General features: G+C 37.3%; 1 long non-coding RNA gene across 2 annotated transcripts in view; it reads right to left on the reverse strand.

Annotated features, from left to right (window-relative positions):
* The window catches only part of LOC136841765 (uncharacterized), a 255318-nt gene that overhangs the window by 222686 nt on the left and 15385 nt on the right, over nt 1-17247 (reverse strand). For both annotated transcript variants that reach the window (XR_010854081.1, XR_010854080.1), the window contains exon 2: nt 1334-2553. This is a non-coding gene — a long non-coding RNA (uncharacterized lncRNA). The remainder of the gene's footprint in view (nt 1-1333; nt 2554-17247) is intronic.

Below are 17247 nucleotides of genomic sequence, written 5' to 3' on the forward strand. Positions count from 1 at the left end.
CACGGATACGGAATCGTATTGCAAACTCAAGAGTCAGACGGTGTCTGATCGATCGTTCGCACCATTCACTTAAAGGGTTTGGAATTCCCGGCCTTCCTCTGCATTGTAAGCATACCAGTCTCGGTCTTTTCAATATGTATAAGAAGTGTTATCGAAAGCTAAATTAAAAAAAAAAAAAGTCCTCCTGGGCCTCTGTAGGCTCATAGGGCAGGCGCTGATCTCCTGTTTCTTAAGCCGACGGGGGGGCGGGGAGGCAGGTCCCAATGCCTATGACACGTGGCCAGTGTGCCGTTAGGCCCACGGTTTAACTCCCCAGCCCGAGGGCTGGTACCTGTCCTCCTACTGAACCTCTCGGAAGCTAAAAACACAGAAAAACTACTTCCGGTGTCTAGAGGTGTGATGACCTCGCCTAGCCTGACCCTGACCTACATGCAAAAGATCCAATGTCAACCAAACTTGTGTTACGTGGTCTGAACATAAACTATGGTTCGATGTTATAATAAAAGTTGATGTTCATGACATCCGTTAGCCTAAGCACAAAATGAATCTCAAATAAAAACTCTGATATTAAACAAAATAAAATCGTTCCCTTATCAGCGAAACGAAATCAAGCTACATTGAAACCAGTATTTCAAGATCTATTACGTAAACTTTCAGCTATGTAAAGCAGTAATTAACTGTCATTTTTCTTTTAGTGAGGCGTTAATCGTACTTTATAAATCATTCACATGCATCATTGCCCACATATTTAGAAATAAATGCTATAATCGATTTTTTTATATGAAATAAATGCTTTCACTGTGACTGGTGCTGTCAGGCGTAAAAAATAAGTTTGACATTGAAAGTTGATGTTTACTACTCTAAAAGGTCAATTTCCATAAAGCCTACCTGTCCTGACACACAAAATTCTTTGCTGTTCAAGAAGAAACGGATTCATTAAAAACTGCCATGACACTTCAGAAAAGGGTGACCACTTGCCAGACCAAATCAAGTCGATGAGAGAGACACCAAAAATAACAAGAAGGCAAATGTAATGATAAGGATTTAAACACTTCTCGATCTTCATGAGAGCCCAGTCTCTTGCGTGCAGTGCGTTCCCCAATCTTATGGTATTGTTTGCGGCACTCTCCAGAAAATTCATTTCTTATATTACCCTAACCTTATCTCGCCATTCCTAACCTGACACAGTCTGGGAGCAATTACGTTGTAATGTTTACAGCTGATGGGGTGGTCTACATGCAGGACAATAGTCGATGCTAGTAACAATGCGTACTCTATCTCGAAAAACCGTAAGATTTTTAGCACTTTTGGGAATACTGTAGCTTATCCTTACCTTACTGAGGAGACGGCTTGATCAATGACCCACTTGTTGACCATGATGTTGACGCAGGTTGCCTTGGAAACTCAAGTCATCAGGAAAAGCACTGATTAAGTCGCTATTTATCTTGGATATCGCTGCACTTGTTCTGATTAACGCACACTACAAATGCAAAGTTAACCTCTAACATCAAACGCTGTCTTTCACCGGCGCTCAGAGCGACAGAGGATTGCGAGTACCGCACTGGTTAACAATGGGTTCAAGTAGTTGTTAAAACAAATGACTGTCTAATTTTAACATAACCTTTACCACTCAAATAACTGTATGAATAAGCGAATAAATAGCCAAAAATCAAATCAATATAAAATGTCTAGATAAAAATAGCTACCCTCTAGTTTCTCAGATAGCATTTTAAGATACAAACGATTAGCACCCATTTACCGGTTAGGACAACACCCGTCGGTGCTGAACTCTTCACACTCACTGTGTAAATAAACAACGAAACACTGTGATCTTGAAGGCATTAGTGGGCGTAAAGAATGTGAGGTTTCAAAACCAACATCAGTTCTATCGACCGGTGTTCGCAGGTACTAAAACATGAAATGATTAAGCTAATCTAAACCTTTGTGTCTAAGTACATACACAATAATAGGCTTTGACACAACCAACGCAACACTGACTAGACAATGATGATTTTCGAAGCTGTCTTTAATGTAGCTCGTCGGTATCACTAGATATGTCATTCGCGATGAACATACATTGGTATGGAACAAGATGAGAGGTTATGCCGTGAACTTACGTGGAAAGAATGATTGTCAGTGAGACAAAAAAAATGTGAAAGGAAGGCAAACTGAAATCAAATACTTTCAAAAGGACAGGAAAACTGATAAACATGGCTTGGAAGCCACAGTGAGCATAATTCTAGCATATATGTACGTTTTTGATAGATATACAGTATTGTCGATATCAAAGTGCAACCGTCGATGCTTCATCATTTCTCGTACATCATTTGACGTTTCAAATTGCTTCCTTTATCACACTTTGTTTTTTCCATCCTTCACATATCCGGTTTTCTTGGGGTTTAGGCAAGATAAATGCCTTGGAATGCCCATTCTGATGTCGTTTGCCCTGAAAATAAATGGCTTTCCATCCCGACGATATAGATTCCAGAAAACAATTACGCCCATCAATCACGTTTCTTGAGGTCTTGATCCTTTCTGAACGTATCACTTGACCTGAAAAGGTAAGGAATTGGTATAAATCATAGGATTACCTTCGATTAACATTGCTTTTCTATGAAAGCTCTGTTTTGAAAATGGGAATTTTTTTGCAGTTATACAGAAAGAAATATTGTGTAATCATATGCGAAGGTTGGTCTTTTGAAACCAAGAAAACGATTTAGTTAATGAATAAAGCTTAACAAACATTATATGCGTGGATACGTTCAGTTATCTATGCACAGCAACGGTAAAAAAAAATCCCAAAAGATATAATATTCTTTGTACGACCTTCATTTTCAAATTACCAGTTAAAAATCTCTGTAATAACCATTATTAATGTAATTATCTCCGTAATGGAAGATGCAGCGTACATAATACTTTGTCCTCCTTTCCTTCTAGCAGAATGAAGAAGTTCGTGTTAGTCTCCCACTAAACCGGGTTGCGTGTGGTTGCGCGTGATGCCAGCTTCCGTATATTTTGCAACAAAAACAACGGTTTTCTTTTTTATTTTGAAGATCCCCTCTTCCATTTATATGGGTAGAATCCTACATGCAGCTGTTTCCTCCTCTTTTAGTTTTGTATGTGTCATATTTGACTTTGAAGGGTCCTACTGTCATTAAAAAGGGCAGGTTCCTTCATGCAGGTGGACTTTCCATTTTTGAGGGATAAACGCCAATGGAACAGGCATCTTCATATCCATTCCTAGCCAAAGCACTGTAGGCATTACTTAGGTTCTTTGCAGCGTCCCTTCGGCTCCTAGCTGCAGCCCCTTTCATTCCTCTTACTGTACCTCCGTTCACATTCTCTTTCTTCCATCCTACTCCCCCCCGCCCCGCGCCGCCTCTCATAACAATTGTTTCAAAGTGCAACTGCGAGGTTTTCCTCCTGTTACACCTTTAAAACCTTTTTACTCTCAATTTCCCTTTCAGCGTTGAATGACCTCGTAGGTCCCGGTGCTTGGCCTTTGGCCTAAGTTTCACATTCCTTTCCATTCCATTTCCTAGCCCAAGCACGAGGAAAAATGAAAAGAGAGGAGGGAAAAAGGAGGACTTGAGGGCATAACGACGAAAGAGATGGCAGACCTTCAGCCTCCTCAAGGAAGAAAATCTACCAGTCTGGAAAAGCAGAAGCAGAAAGAGAATGCCAAAGCTTGATAGTACATGGGAAGAAACAGTCATTCTGACTTTCAAGTTTTCTGACTGATTTTGTCTCATTTGTGTTTGTCTGTAAAGCCTTCGACTAGAGTTTTACTTTCATGTTTACGTCACCAGACTTTCATGAAGTGGTATTAGCTGTGCACTGTAAATGCTTATGGGTGGTGTAATCGAAGAGTTTAAGTTTATTATCATTTTATTTTTATAACTTTATGGCCTATAAGTACTTTATCTTATACAAACAATGAACTCTTGCATGTATTATCTCTGTAATAACCGTTTTTATCATTATCTCTATCTTATTCGAATAATGATCTCTTGCCTATATTATCTCTGTAATAACATTATTATTATTATTATTATTATTATTATTATTATTATTATTATTATTATTATTATTATTATTTGTAGTTGTATTAGTAGCAGTGGTGGTGGCGGTGAATGATAAACAGCACATTTCAGAATCTGAAATAAGTCCCTCAGTTATGCATGAGAACGTTCGAAGTCATATCGGATATAACCTGCAGTTGATTTCTCATTAAATTCGAATACGAATGATGGGCGTTCTGAATCAAAATTCGATGAAGCTCCATAACAACCTGCATGCTGAAGTAATACATTTAAATAAGCGAATTTTGACATTCTGGAAGAGCACAAGTCCTAAAAAATATAGAAGACTTGCACAATACCTTCCAGCAGTTTATGATTAGAATCGATATTCAACTTCGATTTTGTGAGAGGAAAGAACATAGGTCACCAAGTTGTAGGTAAAATTATATTTCATTGCAGATATGAAGCAAAAACGTTGTAGAATTGAATCTTTAAATAAATTAAAGATTCACTTCTACAACGTTTTTGCTTCATATTTGCACTGAAATATAATTTTACCTACAACTTGGTGACCTATGTTCTCTAACGTTTAATTTCTTTACTTTTTACTTTAAATAAATCAAAGTAAAAAGTAAAGAAATTATACTTTAGATAAATCAAAGGGGAAAATAAAAGGTGCAGGGAACAACTGAAGGGAAATAAGAGAATCCGGGAAGAATGTCAAGTATTGACCGGACTCGGAAAATGAAGGACTGACTTGGTTTCCGGAACTCTGGTCGTTCCCTCCCTATTCCTTTGGCTTGCCTTTCTACAGGCGACATCATTCGCCTTTTTATCTCTTATTTTGGGCATTTTTACTTTCCCTTAGGGAAACTTTGAGTAAAATACAGCCTCGTGATTCGAAAGGTCTCTCAGTTACCCTTTGAGACAGAAGAGTCTTTTAACAACGAATTGAAGAAGTTATTTGGCTAATTAAATGAATGGGCATTCAAGTCACGCAGTCTTTTTAAATCAAGGAACTCTAAATGATCATTCATTCCACTTTTATCAAACTTTGTCCACAATGAAACAAAAAACAAAATAAGAAGCAATCTAAATACCAATTATCCTTGCCAGAGCTTGCTCAGAATTTTGACTCATTCGCGGATGGGAGCTGCATTGAGGACAGCTCTGATTTTGCATATGAAATGGCTTATTTAGACAAGAAGGGATAAATCTGAATGGAAGACACGCCTTGCGGTATAAACAAAAATCTGTTAAGAACGAAGTTGGCAAAAGAATTATCGATGATATTCCAACGCCAAATGTTCCCTTAGTTTTGGGTGACTTGAATGACTTCCCTTTCATTTCACTTTTTATTTTTTACTAAACATCTTTTCACCCCAAGAGAAGGTGACTCCCGAAATGTTAGTCTCCCAATCTTCTAATTAGGTTGCTAGCTCTGTGACCTTATCCCAAACCTGGTTGCGGCCCATCACAGTTGATCAGTTATATAGGTATAAGATTTAACAGACCGTGCTTAAGATATTCTGGCTTGCTCAGGAACCGTACCCGGACCATTCATTGGTAAAACGAATGTCCCAGCTACTAGACTATGAGGATCAGTTCAATTCAGTTTCTGAGTTTTATGGGCCGCGGCTGTACAGAAAACTACTCTGCTCTTCGGCGCATTTTTTACTAGTTTTGTACTTTGAGAATCAAAACAACAATAAAAGCAAACACTGAAAAGAGAGTATAGGCTTTGCCCACTCAGTCATGAATAAACAAACTTCCTACCATTTTATGGCTCATAAAAAGCGTTAATGACAGCAAACGTGATGAAAATAATGACAGGAAAAACTGCAAGAACATCCAGTAAAATCGCTGGAAAAAATGGTTGGAGAGGAAACAAATATTTAATTAAAATCGAAAGAATTCGCTGTATAAAGTTCTATAGTCAAGGGAACAAAATTATTGCTTGTCGTTCCGTAAAATCATTCTTATCTTTATTAACAGTCTCCAAGAATGAGAATGTCCTTGGAAAGCAAATATATTTTTAATTAATATTCTTTTTATTTTACTTTAAAGATGTATATTCCTTTAAAAATGACAAATTTTATATTAATTTGTATTTTTCCTAACATGCAAACCCTCGGTCTTACAGAAATACCTTAAGAGCACCGGGAAACCTACCGTTCAATTCTTAACAAGGTAGTTGGGTGGGAAGTCTCACCCTTCCGAAAATGAGATTTCCTTTTAAAAGTTTAAAAGCAAACATAATTTTTAGTTAATATTCTTTTATCTATTACTTTAAAGATGTGTATGCTTTTAAAAACACTAGCTACGAAGCACATATGCTATCCCCTAACTCGCTGTTTGGCAATCACAATACATCATAAATCGTTTTATACACTGTAGATACGCCTTCCATCTGAAATTGGCTCTGTTTGGTAAAGTTAGAATTGCAATTCAATTCAGACACTTTCAGTTCACTCCCTGAAAACTTTCAATTGCTTGGACCTCCAGCTGCCTTCGATTTCCTCTCGTTCTGTCTGGCGCTCAGGTATTTTCATTCCTCTTCTCAAGACTTGGCCTCATTGACTTCGCCTTGGTCGAGATTTGACTTATATTACCTGGCAGTTAAGTTAACCACTACCCCTCTTCTCTCTCTCTCTCTCTCTCTCTCTCTCTCTCTCTCTCTCTCTCTCTCTCTTTTTTTGTGGGTCCCTTGCGGAGATATGAGCTACCGCTTTAAAAATGAAACTTGCTGAATCGGTAAGGAAACTTGACTTTAACCCGGTTAAAGAGAAAAACATTACAGTACATACATCCATGTTAACATTATTTCACGCAGTGCTGCAAGCCCTTGTAAGTCTTAACATAAATCAATTATACTGAGAGACGGAATTACTGTTAATCTCATTATTATTGGTGTTAGAGAAACAAAATTCACACTTCAGTGCTTGCAATATACCAAAACATACTTCGACGAATAGAATAACAAGAAATGAAACACAAAATCACATGAAAAAAAACAAAAAATTATTGCAGCAGGATTGTACGACGATAAGACAAGCTATCATAATCAAGTTTCTCATAATGCAAATAGAGTCATTCTTCACATTAATAAGTCTCAGCTGACGTCATGAAATGTCTGTTCTACTAAGTCTGCTAAAATCTGGGCAATTTTTCATATGCAAATAAAGCCCTCAGATAGGCGGACAAGAACTGGCTACCCCTCTAGCCGTCAAAAAAAAAAAAAACACTTTTATTTCAAGGTTTAGTAACATGACAACTTTCTTTCCAACAAGTATCTACGTTAAAAAAAAAAAAAGAGTAATTTACTGTCAAAAAAGAAGAGATCCCTTCTCTTAATTATGACAAATGACGGAGGAAGTTTTACTGCATTTTTGTTATCTTTGTACTGAGCGTTCGTAGATTAATTCCTCTCTGTTGCACGGATCCAACATAAAAACAACGCATTTGTTTAGTAGTTGAAGGGAAACTGAAACGTAATTATCATCTTTTGCTTCATTCTTATTTTTTCTGCCATGAAATACGATTGCTTCAGAGTACGCACAAACAAATACGCCCCTTTTTCTGTACACCTCCCTTTGAAATACGAGCATTTCTGAAACAAATATTTCCCGAAATTTGTTTTTCCCCATTTCATTTCCGTAAAATTAAAGAACTTTCAAACAAAGGCCGTCCAGATATATCTTTATTCCATTCCCACTGCTTGGAACAGAATCAATTCAAAATAAAACGAATCCACATATTTGTTTTTCCATTTTCTTTTCTAAAATGAATTGCGTCCAAAAATGTTCCATATCTCTCCATTTCCTCTGCATTTAATAGACTCAGTTCTTATCTCCCATGCTTGAAATAGGAGTGCTTCACAATACAGTGCGTTCACAATTTCCTTTTTCTCGTTTACCTCTGTTTTCTTTGGTTCTCTGGAAGAGCCTAATGGCATTCTCAAGGTGAGAGAGAGAGAGAGAGAGAGAGAGAGAGAGAGAGAGAGAGAGAGAGAGAGAGAGAGAGAGAGAGATTACTTGTTCAAAATATCATTTTTCTCGTTTACCTCTGTTAGTTTTCTTTAGTTCTCCAGAAGAGCGTAATACCATACTCAGGGGAGAGAGAGAGAGAGAGAGAGAGAGAGAGAGAGAGAGAGAGAGAGAGAGAGAGAGAGAGAGAGAGAGATTACTTCCAGAGGTTATTCTCCCTTTATGGGGAAGGATAGGAGAGTAGTCCTATCACCCTAACCATAGCCCAGGAAATAGAGGAAGGATAAGCCTAAGGTTAAGAGTCCTGTCTTTGAAAATATAATAAAATACAAAATATGAAAAAAAGAGAGAGAGAGAGGGTGGGTGGGTTACTCTCCTTTACGTGGTAGGGTAGGAGAGTAGTCCCAGGAAACTGAGTAGGGATAAGCCTAAGGTTAAGTGTCCTGTCCTTGTCAATGTAATAAAATATAAAATATAAAAAAAGGAAAAAGTAACTTGCTCAAGACCTAGTGCATGAATTGTGGCAATGGGCTACAATGAGGCCCGAGAGGTCACCACAGCAGCAGCAGCAGTAGTAGTAGTTTTCATCAATTTTTATTTAAAACAAAATAAAATGTTTCTTTATGCCCTTGCCACTAAAAAAAAATCGAGAGAATATTAAAATGCCGCAAATGGTGAGCGCTGCCCCCGTTAGTGATTTCGTCTCCCTGCCAGCAACCGTAATTACCACAATTAATCAGCACTTCATCAAAATTAATCTAATATGATCATACTCGAGCCGTGATTGCCTCTAATATTGCACTGGATTGAAGAGGGATGAACGTATGCCATCGTCAGCTAATGTAATTAATTCCTTCCGGAGGCGTAATACCTCTGGAATGTCAGTAGTGCTGTCAGTGCACCTCATGCGGTGCACTGTAGGCATTACTTCGTTCTTTGCAGCGTACCTTCGGCCCCTAGCTGCAACCTCTTTCGTTCCTTTTACTGTACCTCCTTTCGTATTCTCTTTCTTAATCTTACTTTCCTCCCTCTCCTAACAATTGATTCATAGTGCAACTAAGAGGTTTTCCTCCTGTTACACCTCTCAGACCTTTTACTGTCAATTTCCGCTTCAGCGCTAAATGACCTCATAGGCCTGTGGCCTAAATTCTATATTCAATTCAATTCAACTAAAATCTTGTTTGATATTTGCCTAAATTTAACATCGAATAAACAAATCAGAATAAATATTTCTTCTATGTGATCTTGTGGCAGAAGCGAAAACACCGCTGACTTAGCTAAAATTCCAAATAACTAATGCTGTAGGAAGTACCGTCTACAGTGTGCCTTGCATGGCGATATTAGGTAGTACTGAAGGGTCTTGACTAGTGTTTCCTCGACCCCAAGTTAAATCTGTTTTAAGCTTAAATTTCTCATCTGTTCCCTTTGGTCTCTTCCCACCTAGCTGTCCCGCTTCTTTAACTTGAACTTGCTCCTGCATTAACACCATCTAAGAAAAACTGTTTCAGACCAGTGATATTTGAGTCTGATGTCCGAACTCGGTAGTCTCACTAACCTATTTCATTAATAATATATATATATATATATATATATATATATATATATATATATATATATATATATATATATATATATATATATATATATATATATATATATATATATATATATATATATATATATATATATATTATATATACATATATTATATATAAATATATGTATATATAATGTATATATATTATATATACATACATATATACATAAGATATATAAATGGTGTGTAATTCGAATATTTGTAACTTATACACTCATAACTTCAATATTCACAAATATTAAACCACAAATATCGTTTAACATCGAATTCACTATACCTTCGAATAACTTCCATCCAATGGGAATTAAAATTGATCAGTACTTCTCCCCTGACTAGGATTCGAACCTGGTCTCAGGTTTAGAAACAATGACAAACAGCAGATTTTGACCCATACGGCTTAATGTTTGTATATATAAAAGCAAAACACCTCTCGTGTACAGTGACAATAATTCATAGTTAGCCAAGTGTTACAAACCATCAATCAGCTGTCTTGGTGGAGATGGTGACATTGATTCCAGGTACAGAACCTGGATTCAACAGGAATATGCGCAACAAAGTCACTCTCCCACTAGGATAACCACAGCAAAGTTGGTGACACAGACATCATCCCATGAAGAGCAAAATGAGACGTGGAATCACGGACCAAACAGTGCCTAGAGGGCCAAACAAATAAAAAAAAAAAAAAAAAAAAAACTGACAGAATCCAGCAATTGTGTTTTCCCTCAGCCTAGACAATGGTTTGGTCACTTACACATCGACCTCATGGGACCCTACCCCCATATGATGGATATAGGTACATCTATCTTCATGACAATGGAACAGTCTACAAGATGACCAGAAGCAATAACGATGTTTGGAGCAATAGCGCACACCAGTCATTGCAGCACTCCTAGCAATATACAACATCCAACAGAGGACCAGCATTTGTCTCTGCACGATATGTTTCTGCAATGCACTGCCAAGCATGAACCTGCAACGCGTTTGCGAGTCGGTCGGCTCTCTGATCTCTTACAATAAACTTGTCACCAGGACGTCGTCTCATTGCAAACCCAACAGTCTCCAAGTTATGGACCTCCCTAGCCAAAGTAATGAGGTCAAAAACCCACACCACCACTTCCTAAAACCCAGCCACCAACAGCAACGGCCTCAATGCTTTTCCAAATGTGATGGACCCGATAGTCACATTTTACCCTGGGTCATCCTTAGGTTATGCATGGTGCCCAAAGAAGGAATCAACACCCTCCCGCGGAGATGGCATCTGACGAAACCATCCGCATGCCCTGGGAATTTTCCTCCTTCGACAATGCCAGCAAACAACAGGAAGACCTATCAAGACTTCACAAATCACCATAAAACACTGCCCAAAGATTCTGCATACTTCCCGATTCTTATGCCTGAAGAATAATGTCCTTAAACCCCTTCTTACACCCCGTTTTAAGGGCCCATACTCCATCCACAAACAAGCAAATAACATTTTCAAAATAAAAGTACTCTACTTGAGCACAAAGATTGGGTATCCACTAACAGCCTAACACCAGTATACTTTGAAGATGAGAACATCCCCCCCTCCTTCACCAACCTATCCAAGTCTGGTTGTCAAACCTGACCACCAAGAAAACTCGATCTGCGACAGAATTAAAAGTATAAAAACAACCTAGTACCTCATCAACATGACATTAAGTCAGCCGCCAATATGGATGTGGAACGACTGTCTGCATATCATATCATAATGACCCATTTGTACAACATTGCATTTAATTGCAATCTAGTGTCATATCGGCACCACAAAAAGTACTTTAAGGAGTTGGAATGTGGAACAGTTTCAGTTGTTCATATCTTGTACCCATTCTACATTTATATGTAACTGTATTCTGCACGATCTGGTACTTTCGTCGGCATCCAAACAGGTATCAGCCTGGGATGGAAAAATTCATGCCTTTCGTTGTAGAAAAAAAAATACCTATCATCCCTTGTAAGCCAGACTCAGCCTCCCACAAAGCGCTGTGAAAGTCACAGGCTCATATATCAATAACAGCGTCACGACGTGGTTTCAACCGGATCACCTGTAGTAACTACTGTATGTAGCCCCTGCTGCTGTATAATAAGTTGTTTAACCACATCCTGCGTATGATTTCCATTTTAATTTATTTCTAATTTCTAGCAAAAAGTAAGGATGACATCAAAATACACGGCAATAAATAAATAATATTTCACTTGATTATGTGCAGTTTAACCAGTGAATAATGAATCATGGAGTGGGTGCAAAATATGAGACTGAATAATCAAGGTTTTAGCTAAAGCTTTGGTCACAGTTCACCTTCTTTATTATGCATCAAAGAACAACAACAAAAATTACTTGAAAAGTTGATGAATCGTGTGCTTCACCGTCTCCACTAGTTGAAACTAACTGCAAAACCCCACCAAGCCTGGGGAATTCTGCCAAACCCACCTCCCAGCCATGCCTCCTGCTCTGTAGATAATATGTTCTCTGCAAATCTAATTGCGTGCACCAAGAGGCGCTCCTCCGGTGAAATTTCTGTGAAATTCCACGCAGAAGTTTTTATGCAATCCTGCTGACAAACAAACAAATTTTGTACCAAACTTTATTGTCTGGAACACCACACAGATTAGGTCTGGATTCACTAAAGCACCGTCAACAATGTTTAGCCATTTGATTACATGAATTATGAAGATCTAATCCCTAACCCCTATCTTCCTCCAACAACTATTTTACGGATTTTGAAATGAAGTAACTTAAGCTTAACAAATTCAAATGCTGACCGGATTGCCTTCATAAATGTTAGTCTTGAATACAGCTGAAGAGTTAACAACAACATAAGTGCTCACATGTCGTGCTCCTACACGTTTAATAGCTACCAAGAGGGCAGGCCGCAATTAAGTGTAATCACTTGTACAGGGGGTCGAAAATAAACTTTTTATCATCAGGGCACAATGAAAGGTCAGAAACCTAGACTGTAATTACTGTAATCTACACTCTGCAATATTGGAAACTGGCACAATTACTACATTTTGTACTCATCTACAGTAGAAACTTGCCTCATCAATATATTAAACAATATATTTTCTCAATTTTAATAAAGTACTAATCATAGTATTTCTGTTAATTAGAAAAACCTATTGGGTCTTTATCACTGCAGCTGAAGGTCCTTCAGTTTAAGGAAATTTAGTAGGAGGTGGATCAGGGTGACAAAATCAGAAAGGACAATCTCACTCGACAGATGTTCAGAATCAAACATGAGAGCGGTAGTTCACAATTGTTCTATGATGATCATCTATCATTAACGAACGATGTAACGATTTTGTATAAGGTCCACAATAATATATCAGTGGTAGAACATGGGATTTTATAGATATCGGCATATTATTGTGGACCTTATACAAGGTTACTCCCGTTCTCGGCATTGAGAGTTCTACACAAAATGGAACCATCGTATATGGATTCAGCTATGAATAATTTAAACTTGGATCTCCGAAGAAAAGACTGTATGATTTACGGAAGTCTCGAATTCTAAACTGTTGATGTAATACTTTTCAGATAATCTGTGAAATTTTAAAAACGATACTGCAGAGTAGGAGTTCCGCGAGAAGTTTTGGAAAATCACAAAAATAATAAAAATGTAAGTAAATAAATACATAATAATGACAAAACTATAGAGTAGGGCCTACTCTATAGTCACGGACCCCAACTGAGAACCAATGCTTTACAAACTATTTGCAGCAAAGTCTTGATAGACAATTTATCGCTGTATGCTCTTCTCCCTGGATCATGAAACCAAACTTTTCGGATTTATGAGAGTTCACGTGATGGAACGTAGTGGAAGTTCTTATGTTGCGTAACCTACTCTCATTCATTCGCATAATAGGCAGAAAACATCAATATATCAGGAGTATATCTAGCAGTGGGCGTTCAATTGATTTTCACTCAATCACGCTAGCAACGCACGTTACTGATAATTCTTTTTTTTTATTACCAGTTCAGATGTTAATGGCCCCATTGAACGATAATGGATGATAATGGATTTCCTGCGGCAGTAACCTATTTTACTACTGCAGATTCAGCACATTAACAGAAATGCAAGCACTGAAATGAAGACAATCAGGAAAATGACCATGCATATATCATAATTTATAATATATATATATATATATATATATATATATATATATATATATATATATATATATATATATATATATATATATATATATATATATATATATATATACTGTATATATGTATTTATGTATGTATGTATATATATGTATGTATGTATATATATATATGTATGTATATATATATATATATATATATATATATATATATATATATATATATATATATATATATATATATATATATATATATATATATATATATATATATATATATATATATATATATATATATTTATATATATATATATATATTTATATATATATATATATATATATATATATATATATATATATATATATATATATATATATATATATATATATATATATTATATATATATATTATATATATATATATATATATATATATATATATAAACAATATATATATTATATATACACATATACATATAATATACATATATATGTATGTGTGTGTGTTAGTGAATGAAATACTTTTAATATCTCTGGCTTGTGAACAAAGACAAAGGTTCTAATTGAACTTAAAAAATACGCTGACATAGCCATCTGCGAGTTTCACGTTAAATCTGACCGACTCTCTCTGGCTACATGTTGCCTAAAGAATCCTCATTCAATATCATCCTCTAATTCAGCTTCCGTATAACAGTATTATCAAATTTCAGACATTTTCAAATATACTAGCACGAAATCGTATTTTAGCATCGAATACTTTCCTCAGTAACAAATCAAAACTTGTAAACTTTAAAGAACTTGCTGAGCAAATGACCACATGCACCGGCAAAATGGCACACCAGAGGATTGTCGTGGAAAGAGCGACAGGACCCATACCATGACACAGACATCCTATACCTTTCTTCCTATACTCTTAAGGTCCCGGAAGTGTTCAGGCCTTCGGTTCGTATCCCATACTGCTCTAAAATGGAAGACTGCAGTATCTGCAAAAATACAAAACTGAGAAAATGGTAGATATGCCCTTGCCTTACTAATGATTTTACAGATACTGCAAATGGGACTCCCTAAATACTCGTGGAAAGCACTGAAGAATAAGTGGCATATCTCAATTTCGAAAATCTTGCAGATACTGCAGTTCTCCATTTTAGGGGAGCATAGCTTGGCATTGAAAAAATAAATAGGAAGGTTCACGGAATTCTAGACCTATTAATCATGCCTTAACGCCGCTGCCTACATTAAAGGTACTTTATCCATGGCCTAGAGATAGACCTTGACCTTACCCTTTTTGACGCAGTAGACGGAATTCGGCTACCAACGTCCAACGCGACGATGGCACTTTCCTTGGACCCAAAGTCCTTCAAATATATACAGAGTATATTCAAAGGACCTTGCTTGGACCTGGGAATACCTGCGTGATCAAAATCCCTATCGTTCCGGGACTGAACGCAAAAATCACTAGATAGGAGTTTTGTTCAAGCAACGATATAAACTTGAGCGCTGAAAGACCGGTCCTGCGCACTATTAAACTACAGACCACGCAGCTGTTTTCAATACAGCGGCCGACTGTTTCACTTTGTTTCGTGTCATGTACAGCCCTCTGAAAGGATAATTCCCCTCTGGCAGGCCCATGTACGTTTTCAAAATAAGTTTATTCTTTAATTGTCTTTCAGTGTTTTCTCGTCAGTATCGTAGCTCCTGCAGAATAGGAGAGTCTTTAGTTCCTTTTTAAATTTGCGCTCTTGTTGTATGCTCTTCACTTCAGGCGGTATTTTGTTGTATAGCCTTGGTGCGCAGTGTGCAAATGCTTTCCAATGTTTATCCGAAGATTTGGCGAAATAAATGGATAAAGAACGACGATACCATATGAATTACTTATGATTCGTTCCCCATAAACAAATGTGATGATGACGTGATTCCTATCGAGCTTTCAACGATCCATCAAGTTTCTGACGGATCCCTGGCGATACGAATATAAACAGTGCAGTGCGGTAATCATAACATATAATTACCGAATATAACGAGCATGCGGGAAATCTCCACAAGGATTACGACAATTACATCAATCACTAAAGCAACGTAGGGGGCGATTACGGCTGTAATTACTGTGGGAGGGAGAACTTGATCAAGTGTTGCGGCAGAGCTGATGAAGTGAGTGACGTCTGAGGGGAGTATGGGAATGGCATTTCGTATATAGCATGCCAATGTGCAATTTGCTTATAGAGCGAGCAGTCAGCGAACTGGATATCCCGTATACATAAGAGAGAGAGAGAGAGAGAGAGAGAGAGAGAGAGAGAGAGAGAGAGAGAGAGAGAGAGAGTTAACCTGGCTGCGATATTCTAACATTCAACAAAGCAAAAGAATAAATACATCTTTCTGGGACGTATTCCCTCTTGTTACGGAAACAGGTTGTTATGCAGAGGTCGATGGAACGAGCAATCCAAACCCCATGCCCCAACCACATGGGGTGGGGTTGAGGGGAGGGAAAGTGAAGCTCGGCCTAGAAGAAAGCATTATATTTGTCTTCAAAACAATAGGGTGTGATGGTTAATGAAAGGCAGGCGAAAACTGGAAGAGAACTCTAAACTTTGTCAGCAGATGAAAACAAACGGTTACTGACCCGAACATTCTGTGGAGCACTAAACCTCAAGAGTACCTCTGGAAGAGGGGTCGTTTATCAAACGCCCTGAGACCGAATTGGAGTGATGTGAGAGTAGCTTCCACTTTCGTTCACCTTTTCTGGAAACGCCGCCACCAATAAAATAAAAACTCTTTACATGTATGTTGAGAAAAAAATCGTTCTGTAATAATGAAAGATATAAAGCATGTCGGACATATCTAAATTTATTATGATTATTTTATGTTGAGAACTTTTTAGAATTGTTGATTACTCAACACTTTTAAGCAAAGAACGTCCTGAGGCCGCAAATCTCCGCCAGGGCTGAGCAATAAACCAACAAAATGTACCCCACCAAAAGATTTATGCCTCTGTCTCTCCCAAAATCTAATAACTTGCTACCAGTTACGATGCCCAATTTGGTAAAATTTTCGTAAAAATACACGAACTACATTTTGTGCACTCCTGCTAAGCAACAAATTTTAAGAAAATATGATATATAGGCAATATAAATAAAAATTATTGCCAGTTCTGTGCGTCGCTGATGCGTAAAAGCAACTCCTAAATAGTTTTCCTGTTTGTGTTTTCCATTAATTTAATAGAACATATTTGGCAAGAAAATCTCTTGGCCCAATACGCAGTAAACTCAGGCAATTTGACATAAATATTCATATGACGGTTATTCTCTGGCCCGTAGTGTAAATCATTTATTGTTCCCTTTTGTTCTTGTGTAGGGGTGTAAAAGACGCTTTGAAACAAGCATTCCTCCATCAAGATCCTAAAAAGGTTCAAATTTCGAAACTATGTCTTCTGAACTATGTGTTTTGGGCCAAAGCCCTGGGAAGAATGAGAACAGTACGAGCAATAGCAATTTAACACCGCAGTTTAAAATAATAA

The sequence above is a fragment of the Macrobrachium rosenbergii genome, chromosome 9 (genome assembly GCF_040412425.1).
Source record: "Macrobrachium rosenbergii isolate ZJJX-2024 chromosome 9, ASM4041242v1, whole genome shotgun sequence".
NCBI classification, from domain to species: Eukaryota; Metazoa; Arthropoda; class Malacostraca; order Decapoda; family Palaemonidae; genus Macrobrachium; species Macrobrachium rosenbergii.